Below are 10,910 nucleotides of genomic sequence, written 5' to 3'. Positions count from 1 at the left end.
ACCTCAGCCCAATGCTCAACACATAGTAAACTCTTAATAAATGCTTATTGACTGACAGACTGAAACCTGAATAAAGACTGGCTTGAACTAAAGTTCTGTTCTCTTCTATTCACATTCCCAGAGCATTCAGGCGATGGGATCATTTAAAAAGAAGAAGTAAGATCCCCAGAGGGCAATGTATTTTTCCCCTCAGGGATTTACAGGGAGCACTTTTTTTTTTTTTTTCAGAAAGAGTAGGAATTACCAGAAGTCAAAAAAAAAAAAAAAAAAAAAAACACTGCGTGGCATCATGGGAGTTTTTCTGTTCTACTTGTCAAAAAATATGTGACAAAATGTTTTTAAAAAAACCCTATCTGAGGGCTCCATATAGTTATTGAGCTCACTTTTGTTGTTGTTACTCATATGTAAAAGAGAGAGGGAGAGACTCTCATTTTTAACACAATACTGTCTCTAATGTAACTCCAACACTCTTCCTTCAAATCATGCAATGATACCATACTCAGAAAGCTGTTTAAAGCACAAGAAACTATTTTATTAGATAACGAATGTTCCAGTTACAAACTACATACAAGTTTTCAAATTACAAGTAATCAATGTAGTTTCAGAGTCCAGCCTTGTCATTAGGAGACAAGTGTGACTTAGAAATTTGGTTGGTTCTGAATTATTTCAATCTGCTTCCTATACACTACCCATCTGGCTTCTTCCTTATAATTTAATTCTCCTCAACACATGAGACTCTCATAGAAGAAATTAAAAAGGCTCTCACAAGAGAGCTAGAAGAAAAATGGGAAAAAGAAAGGGAAACTTGGCAAGAGAGTCTGGATAAGTCATCCCACTCATTTAAAGATAGAGTAGATAAAGAAATCAAATCTTTGAAAAACAGAATTAGTAAACTGGAAAAAGAAAATAGCTCTCTAAAAAATAAAATTGGTGAAATGGAAAAAAATTCCATAGAACAAAACAAGTCACTTAAAAACTCAATTGAACAATTAGAAAAAGATATATATTTTTTTTAAAGTGAGTGAAGAAAATACTTCATTGAAAATCAGAATCGAACAAATGAAATTGAATGACTCAATAAGGCACCAAGAATTAGTCAAGAAAAAACAAAAAAATGAAACATGGAAAAAATGTCAACTACCTTCTTGGGAAAACAACAGGCCTAGAAAATAGATTACATCAAATTAAAAAGCCTTTGTACAAACAAAACTAATGCAAACAAGATTAGAAGGGAAGCAACAAACTGGGAAAACATTTTTACAGTTAAAGGTTCTGATAAGGGCCTCATTTCTAAAATATATAGAGAACTGACTCTAATTTATGAGAAATCAAACCATTCTCCAATAGATAAATGGTCAAAGGATATGAACAGACAATTTTCAGATGATGAAATTGAAACTATTTCCACTCATATGAAAGTGTTCCAAATCACTACTGATCAGAGAAATGCAAATTAAGACAACTCTGAGATACCACTACACACCTGTCAGATTGGCTAAGATGACAGGAAAAAATAATGATAAATGTTGGAGGGGATGTGGGAAAACAGGGACACTGATGCATTGTTGGTGGAGTTGTGAATAAATCCAACCATTCTGGAGAACAATCTGGAATTATGCCCAAAAAGTTATCAAACTGTGCATACCCTTTGATCCAGCAGTGCTACTACTGGGCTTATACCACAAAAAGATACTAAGGAAGGGAAAGGGACCTGTATGTGCCAAAATGTTTGTAGCAGCCCTGTTTGTAGTGGATAGAAACTGGAAAATTAATGGATGCCCATTAATTGGAGAATGGTTGGGTAAATTGTGGTATATGAATGTTATGGAATATTATTGTTCTATAAGAAATGACAAACAGGATGAATACAGAGAGGCCTGGAGAGACTTACATGAACTGAGGCTAAGTGAAATGAGCAGAACCAGGAGATCATTATATACCTCAACAATGACACTGTATGAGGATGTATTCTGATGGAAGTGGATCTCTTCGACAAAGAGATCTAATTCAGTTTCAATTGATCAATGATGGACAGAAGCAGCTACATCCAAAGAAAGAACACTGGGAAATGAATGTAAACTGTTTGCATTTTTGTTTTTCTTCCCAAGTTATTTTTACCTTCTGAATCCAATTCTTCCTGTGCAACAAGAAACCTATTCGGTTCTGCACACATATATTGTATCTAGGATACACAGTGACATAGTTAACATGTATAGGACTGCTTGCTATCTCGGGGAGAGGGGGGAGGGAGAGAGTGGAAAAATCGTAACAGAAGTGAGTGCAAAGGATAATGTTGTAAAATATTACCCAGGCATGGGTTCTGTCAATTAAAAGAAAATAAAATGTAAACACTTCAAAAAAAAAAAAAAAAAAAGAACGAACGAAAGAAAGAAAGAAATGACCAGCAAGATGAATACAGAGAGGCTTGAAGAGATCTACATGAACTGATGCTAAGTGAAATGAGCAGAACCAGGAGATCATTATACTTCAACAATGATACTGTATGAGAATGTATTCTGGTGGAAGTGGATTTCTTCAACAAAGAAGAGATCTAATAGTTCCAGTTGATCAGTGATGGATAGAAGCAACTACACCCAAAGAAAGAACTCTAGGAAATGAGTGTAAACTGTTTGAATTTTTGTTTTTCTTCCCAGGTTATTTTTACCTTCTGAATCCAATTCTTTCTGTGCAATAAGAGAACTGTTCAACTCTGCACACATATATTGTATCTAGAATATACTATAACATATTTAACATGTATAAGACTGCTTGCCATCTAGGGGAGGGGATGGAGGGAGGGAAGGGAAAAGTCAGAACAGAAGTGGGTGCAAAGGATAATGTTATAAAAAAATTACCCAGGCATATGTTCTGTCAATAAAAAGTTACAATTAAAATAATAATAATAATTTAATTCTGATGGTTTGTTTTTTGTTTGACCTGTCCCATTATTCCCTACCTCTTTTTTTCATAGCTTACATGACTGTTTCCAATCACACCCAAAATGCCTTCTCTTTTACCTCCAGGTCTCTCTAGGATTTTAGCCTTGCCAGCCTCTGGGGAAACGTATTGCCCTTTAATAGACACTGGACATATCACATATCCAATATCTATGTATTCAACCAGGATACACTGTGTTCTGTCCTAGAAAATAACACCAAGTGAGTACTAAACCTATCTTTACTAAAGCAACTATCCCTTCACTGGTTAAATCAAACTACTTAACAATCTATGGAGTAGGGAATCAGATGAAATATTCTGATTGTCGATGCTGGGAGAATGGGACTCTCCTTACATGATCTATTCTGACTCACTAAGAAGAAAGGGATTTCTTTCCCAGAGCTCAGTGCAAAGCATCTTTGACTTCCTTGTTTCTTAGAGTATACACAACAGGATTCAGCAATGGAATAAGGATAGGGTGGGTTGCTGAAATAATAATAGCTCAAGAGAGCTATGGAACTTAGGTCTGAGGTGAATGATAGAAGCACAGCCATAGTGGATAATGACCATAATAAGGTGGGAGCCACGTGTGGCAAAGGTAGTACCTTCCACCTCCTTTCAGATGAGACGATCTTAAGTATGGTAGAGATGTTGAAGATATAAGAAGTGAAGATCAAACACATGGGCAATATAGGAACAAACTAATGATAAAAATAATGATCTCATTGATAGTCGTATTGGCACAGATGACACCTGAATAATGGCCATTCCAAAGCTGATCCACATGCTAATTGAATGCACTCGTTTTTTACATGATGACTGTATACCTCAAAGGCTTGCAGATAGCCATGTATCTATTATAACCCACAAGCAAGAAGCAGTTGTTGATGCCAAAGGTGAGATAGAAGAAGAGCTCTATAGCACATTCTGAGATGGCAATAGGATGGTGTAATCTGAAGAGGTCAAACAATGTACAGGGAATTATGGCCAAGGTATAACATGTCTCAGAGATTGACAACATACTCAGGAAGAAATGCATAGGTATGTGGAGGTGGCAATTAAGACAGAGGATGGTAATGATTACACCATTGCCAATCAGAATCAAGAAATACAGGTCCAAAAAGACCACAAAAAGAATGAGTCATTTAAAGCTGGAGAACCCCTCAAAGGTGAATTCGTTTATAGCTGTGAAATTTGGTCTTGGTATTGAAGAAAATCTTGACAAACTGAAAGATATAAAAAGAGGTAAAGTTAACTGGGGTGAAGATATATTTAGTGAAAATATGTTTGTCTGTATGCTCATTGTATGTCTTTTGAATTGACTGACTTTCTAATGTCTCTTATATCTTCTCTTACCCTTTGGAGACTAATTTATAACTTTGCTTTGTGACATAGCTTTCATTTGCTCTGGAAATTTACTTACTACCTCCCTTTACCCTTCCTTTAGTTTCACTGGATTATGTACTGATAAGCCACCATCCTCAGTCAAGAGCCAGAAGCTCTAAGATGACCCCAAATTTGGGACACTGGGGGGCCTTAGAGATAAGATCCATAGTGGCTCAGATGTTCAAAGGGGACATGTCCTCAAATTGAAGACAAGGAGAAACAGTTAATTCCCTTAAATAGCCCAGTCTCATAGACAGAGTTTCTGGATAACTAATAATAATAATTTCATTAATTAAACTAGCTAATATAAATAAGTTGATAGTCAGTGTTTTCTCTCAGGAACCAAAGACCCTTAATGGAGACACTGAATGCCTTATTTCTTTTGGAGGAAGGGAATGACTCTGACAGGAGAAATCAACCCTGATTGTTGACGAGGAGATGGGCTAGGAATCTTCAGCTTCTCCTGCTGAGACGCTAATTTGAGTCATCAGATTCAACTGCCTCTAGCAATCTGGCCAGAAGAATCCATCTCCACTCAGACCACTCCAGTGAGGTTACTCCTTTGTGAGTTAGGTCATCCCGAATTCTAATGGAGGGTTCCAAGGATAGAACTGTTCTTCTCAAGGAAAGAACTGATTCAGACTGAATTCTTTTTATACTCCCCCTATCCTGGTTGGGTGGGGTCTAGCCCAAGATTGAGAAACACTTCTCCCAATGCTTAGGGATAATCTCAACAATTAATCAAATCCTTCAAAGACTTCGTTGCTGACTGACCTTCAAGGTCTGGGTCCTAAACGAGGAAATAAAGGAAAAAATTAAAACCAGAATCCTAGTTTTTAAATTAGTCATTGATATAATAACAAAATAATAATTTATCTCAAGTCAAAAGGGAGAAGACTCTCAGAAAATCCTAATTAGCACTTGGTACTTACAGTCCCTGGGCTTCTTGATTGTTTCCCACTCTTGGTTGATCCCCAAAGACCTCACTCCTGATGCCTCAAGAACCTCCTAAACTCTTCTATATAATTCCCTTGTCTCTGCCCTTTTTTCCTCTCTCTTGTCCCCAATCAGGTTACCTTGCTGCTACTGCTACTGCTGCACTGATTGCCTTTGGAACTACAACTGGTACTGGAAAGTATCAATGCATCACTGATAAAGTCTCTTGTAATAAATGGTTTTGTAATGTAATAATAATGTAATGTAATGTAATAAATGTAATAAATGATGCAGAATACAAATGAACCAGAGGGATGGGCAACAAGTCAGGCCAGGACCATATGTACCTTCCTTTGGTCCATTAACTGCTGACAAGAGCTATGACTAAATGCCCTGACCACTGACCTCCATGGATAGAGGACAGGCAGGCTCACTGCTACCTCCCATCTTTCCTGGAGAGAGTCACACTCAAATCGCTGAGCCATGTACTCCAGACATAGGGACTCTCGTAGCAAGAGTCTCACTGACTCATGAACTATTCTTCAAAACAGGGATTATTCATCCAGATAGCTGCACCAGAAACACAGGACTTGAAAACAAAAACTGATGAGGGGAGGAGATGATCTCAGTCTTATGCATCAAAAATAAGGAATTCTCCTTTCCTCTTTGGACCTATGAATACTGACCAAGGATGTGACTAGGATTTCTGGCTGTCTCTTTGGTAGCAGGACTTCTCATCCTCACCAAGACTGGGAGCCTGAACTATATGCCTCAGTAATAAGGAAATTTTCCTTCCTGTGATTAAGACAAGACCATTGCTCTCCAAGAAGTGAAAGTGACTACAACTGTAATACTGAAACTAGCAAAAGATCATAAAATAGAAAGTCTAGGGAATTATAAAAGTTGTACTGGGAAAGGTATGAGAATTATAGCTCTAACAAGTGCCCAGTGACAGGGATTTTATACCAGGGAGAAAAAATTGCTCCAGGGCAAGAATATTCAAAAGACTTATTATACAAGTTATTATATTCTTATCAAGAATGAGGAAGAGAAAAAAAAGGATAAGGAAGAGGAAGAGTCTGTGTGGTTGGGGTGCCTGAGGGTGAAGGCTTAAAGTTGTGACAGAACAGCCTGATTATTTGGGGAAATAGTTTGATTGTCTCCCTGGGCTACTCAGGAAAAGGCCAAAGTTGGTAGGATCTAAACTCTCAGTTCTTTAATTCTTAGATGGGAAGGTGGCTCCAAGTATTCATCCCTTCAGACATCAGGTAGTTATGCAGATTTTTTCCCCTCAGGCAATTGGGATTAAGTGACTTGCATAGGGGTCACACAGCTAGGGGATAGTAAGTGTCTGCATTCGGATTTGAACTCAGATCCTCCTGACTTCAGGGCCAGTGCTCTATCCACTGCACCACCTAACTGTTCCTACTTTGCAGATTTCTATCAGTCTGCCCAGAGGTCAGAGGCAAGCTGAGATCTAACCCCTATCCCCTGTACATTGCTTAAGAACACAGGAAGTTCTCTTGATGAGGGGAAGGGAAGGTAATATATATATATATATATATATATATATATATATATATATATATATATATACACACACATACATACATATATATACATGTATATGTATGTATGTATGTGTATATATATATGTTGTAACTTCCTAGAATATTTTTGCCTACAAATCTAAGGAAACTTTTTGCTCTTAAATTTGGCCTGTTCTTTCTCCTCGCCTTAGAGAGTGCCAGGGGTTTGGGCAAGAGGCTCAAGAAACCCAAAAATAATTATTTCCTAAAATTAGATGCTTGGACTGAGTGATACCTTTAAATACATTGAGTCAGAATTGATATTTTCAAGAGTGACTATAATGAATGATAAATAGGAATAGATCATATTGCATTGGAAGGCAAGTTAGATTTAAATTCAGCACATCAAGGCTTGGATTCTAGCTCTACCACTTATTGTATATTTGGCTTTAAATGCCTAAATTCTCTGAGCATTAATTATTTCACTTAAGGGGAAAAGAGCCTAATGAAAGGATATGGGGACATTTTCTCTCGCAAAGGCACTTCTGGTAGCTTGGAAATGTTTTCCTAATTTAAATTATTCTCTGATTCTCTTAGCACCTATTCTGGAAAAGGCAGATTAAGGAGTAATTCAGGCAGGACAAGACATAAGAAGGAACCATGGCCTCCTCAAACGTCTCTATTGTTCCTTACCCTAAGTCTTTTTATTCCTTTGAAGTTTTCCTCTCTCAAAGTGAATATATTTCCTCAGGATTGTTGGGAAAGAAGGATGTTTAGATTGAGGGAATGTCTGAAAAGAGTTTAGTATTTCCTCCTTCTTTCCATAGTCTGTAGTTTTTTTAAAGAATCAAGAACACTGGGGTAGCTAGTTGGTGTAGTGGCTAGAGCATCCTGAAGTCAGAAGGACCCGAATTCAAATAGGACCTCAGGCAATTAATGCTTCCTAGCTGTGTGGCCCTGGACAAGTCACTTAATCCCAATCGTCTCAACAAGAAAAACAAAAAAGGAGTCGATATTCTATAAGAGCTGGCATAACTAATTCCATTTTCTATATTCCTTATTAATAGTCTGATTGATAGGAGAGCTAACTTTGAATTCCTGCTCTGCTCTACTTGTATTTTCTTCTCTCTCAAATGAAGGGATTATTCTCTAAGGTTTCTTTGAGTACTGACTTTTTGAGTGTATAAGATTTAAGATCTATTTTACTCTACCTCAGATTAGCCTGAATTTTAGGAAAAGTTAAACAAGATTTTCTCTTCACCAAGCAAGCTAGGCAATTTTCCACAATGTGAGGCAATATGTTTCTGCTTCTTGGGCTTCACACAGTTCTCACTCCTTTCTGAAATAGTACAGAAGTGCAAGTCCTTGGGTCATTCTGAAATGGTATAGAAGTGCAGGTCCATCAAAGAAAAATACAGTGATCTTCATACTTTTTCCCTTTGATCCCCTCTTTTCTCTTTTTGGGGACTGCCCAGTGGAGAATGAGAAGGGGACTATGTCAAAAGAGCAAGCCCTTCTTTTTCTTTTTTTATATTTTAAATTTTTTTTTGGTGAGTCAATTAGGGTTAAGTGATTTGCCCAGGAATTAAGTGTTTGAGGCCACATTTGAACTCAGATCCTCCTGACTTCAGAGCCAGTGATCTATCCACTGTACCATCTATTTGTTCCCCATTCTTTTTTCTACAAAGACTCACTTCTAATGTTTTACAATTTTGATATACTTGGGATAAACTAATTGCTGTCCCAGTCATCTTGTCACAGTCATTTGCCTTTCTGGGGCTTCAGACTTTCCCTCCATAAAATTAAGGACTAAATGATCACACAGGTATCTTTCATCTTTAATGTGATACTCTAAGGATTTACATAGGGTTTGGCTTCAAGCTCTCTTTCAACTTTCTTCATAAAGCTATTTATTTGCTATAAAATTTACCAATCTTTTTTTTTTTCTTTCTTTCAGTGTATACTCAGCACTTAGCACAGCATCTGATGTACAGTAAGTGCTTATTTGTGATTGTTGACTGACAGACTGACAATCTCCCCACAATTCCCATTACTTAGGCTATGCATATGCCAAGTGTAAAGAAACAACTAATTCTTTTGAAAATAAGACCCAAAACTTGGCTCTTCTCAACAATGGGATGATTCAAGGCAACTGCAATAGACTTGGGTTGGAAATGTTATCCACATTCAGAGAGAGAAAACTATGGAAATTAAATATGGATCAAAGCATAGTATTTTCATCCTTGTTTGTTCGTTTTCTTTCTCATGGTTTTTTTTTTTTTTTTTCTTTTGGTCTGATTTTTCTTATACAACATAATAAATATGGAAATATGCTTTAAAGGATGGCACCTATTTAATATATATCAGATTGCTTGCTTTCTTAGGAAAGGGGATGGTAAGGGGCAGAGGGAGACAAATTTGGAATACATAATTTTACAAAAATGAATGTTGAAAACTATCTTTACAGATATTTGGAAAGATAAAATACTATTGAAAAAATCAAAAAGGAAAAAGAAAATATTTTCATTTTTCTTCTTTGTGCAGCAAGATAATTATATAAATATGTGTGTCTATATTTGATTTACATACTTTAACATATATTGGATTAGTTGCCTTTAGGCAAATAGGGGAGAAGAGAAGTTTTACAAGAGTCAGTGTTGAAAAATTATCCTTGCATATGTTTTGAAAACAAAAAACTTCAATTAAAAAAAAAAAGAAAAAAGAAAATCAGGTTTAAAGTAAATTTGAAAATAGAAGGCTTCTAACCTCCCCCAACTTTTTTTACATCCTAGAGTTCCTCTCTCCTCACAAGTTAAGCTTTTCTTTCCTATTGAATTCACATATTTGTTAACGCTACTTGCCCTGACCGCCTGGTTTGTGGTGCTTGCCTTCCGTGAAAACATCCCCAGTTGTGACTTTGGGAAAGTACAGACAATAAAGGATTGTTGACTGCCTTAGGGGAGAAAGTTCTCTGGGTGGCTGATCTTCTCACACTGTACAGATCTCTGGGGTGGGATCCAGAGAGCAGCTTGGAGGATATGCTACTTGAGAAGATTTTGGATGATTCTCAATCCTGCTATAAGCTCTGAGTGGCCTATTTCCTATTGTTGAGGCAACTCCAGTGAAACTCCAGAGAACATGAATTGACTTAATTGTCTCCCCTTTCTTAAAATGGAGACTAAGCCAAGACAAAAGAGAAATGAGAAGAATAAATTTTTTTCTTCCATTCCCCATGTGAAAACAATGTGCCTTACCTAATCAGAAGGGAATCATTAGGCTCATTCAGTCCTATAATGGTCAAGGGTTTCCTATCATATTTTATGGCTCTACAATAGTGAGTATGTTAGGAAAATAGAATTGTCCTCTTTTTTATATGCAGAGATATAAATTGTCTATATCTTCCCTTTCTCTAGACTAGTCAATGGAAATCCTTCCTGGCAAAGTGTAGAGTGGAGATTATCATCAACAGAACTATTTAAATGCTTAATATGAATGTGTGTGTTCTGGGATGGGGCTAAGACATAACTTATTGGGGGGGGGATTCTTTGTTATAGTTGATGCTGTTTCTTTGTTGTTTTCAAAACCATGTTCTTTTCTTCTCAAATGTTTATGAAAAAAGTTATATAATCTTTTTACCTATATGACAATCCAGACTATTTACAACCTTAACTTATCTCTAGTTTCTAAGCAAAAAAATGGTATTCGCATACCTGTCTGAGGGGAGACCGACATTTAATAAGGCAGAGTGTTACATCTAACGCTTGAAACATCCCCTTAGATGACAGGAAAGAGTCTCAGAATGAGCAGTCTTAGAAATCTATTCAAAAACCTCTTAAAGGCCTTTACTTCACAGACTCTACTCTTAGCAGGACATTGAACCTTTTCGTCATAAGGAAAATACCAAGTGCTGTCACAAGACACCAGACACTCAAGTAGGGAACAGACTGGAGAGAGACAATTTCTTTTCTTGCTGCTTATCTACTAGTTATCACCCTAAAGAAGGCACATAAAGAATATGTCAGGGAAATTCTTCCTTGAGAAAGACAGATAATGAAGCAGTGTTCCTTCCTAAGCCCTAAAGCCTCACTGGGTCGTGAGTTGTTCAAAAAAATCTAAATCATC

The 10,910-nt window shown here is 36.9% G+C and overlaps 1 pseudogene; it reads right to left on the bottom strand.

Annotated features, from left to right (window-relative positions):
• Nucleotides 1–3,310: 3,310 nt before the first annotated feature.
• Nucleotides 3,311–5,744, bottom strand: LOC127561296 (olfactory receptor 10J4-like; annotated as a pseudogene).
• Nucleotides 5,745–10,910: the final 5,166 nt, after the last annotated feature.

This window comes from Antechinus flavipes, chromosome 4 (assembly GCF_016432865.1).
Source record: "Antechinus flavipes isolate AdamAnt ecotype Samford, QLD, Australia chromosome 4, AdamAnt_v2, whole genome shotgun sequence".
NCBI classification, from domain to species: domain Eukaryota; kingdom Metazoa; phylum Chordata; class Mammalia; order Dasyuromorphia; family Dasyuridae; genus Antechinus; species Antechinus flavipes.
The sequence above is the reverse complement of the archived record's forward strand: the minus strand, read 5'-3'. Positions and strand labels throughout refer to the sequence as shown.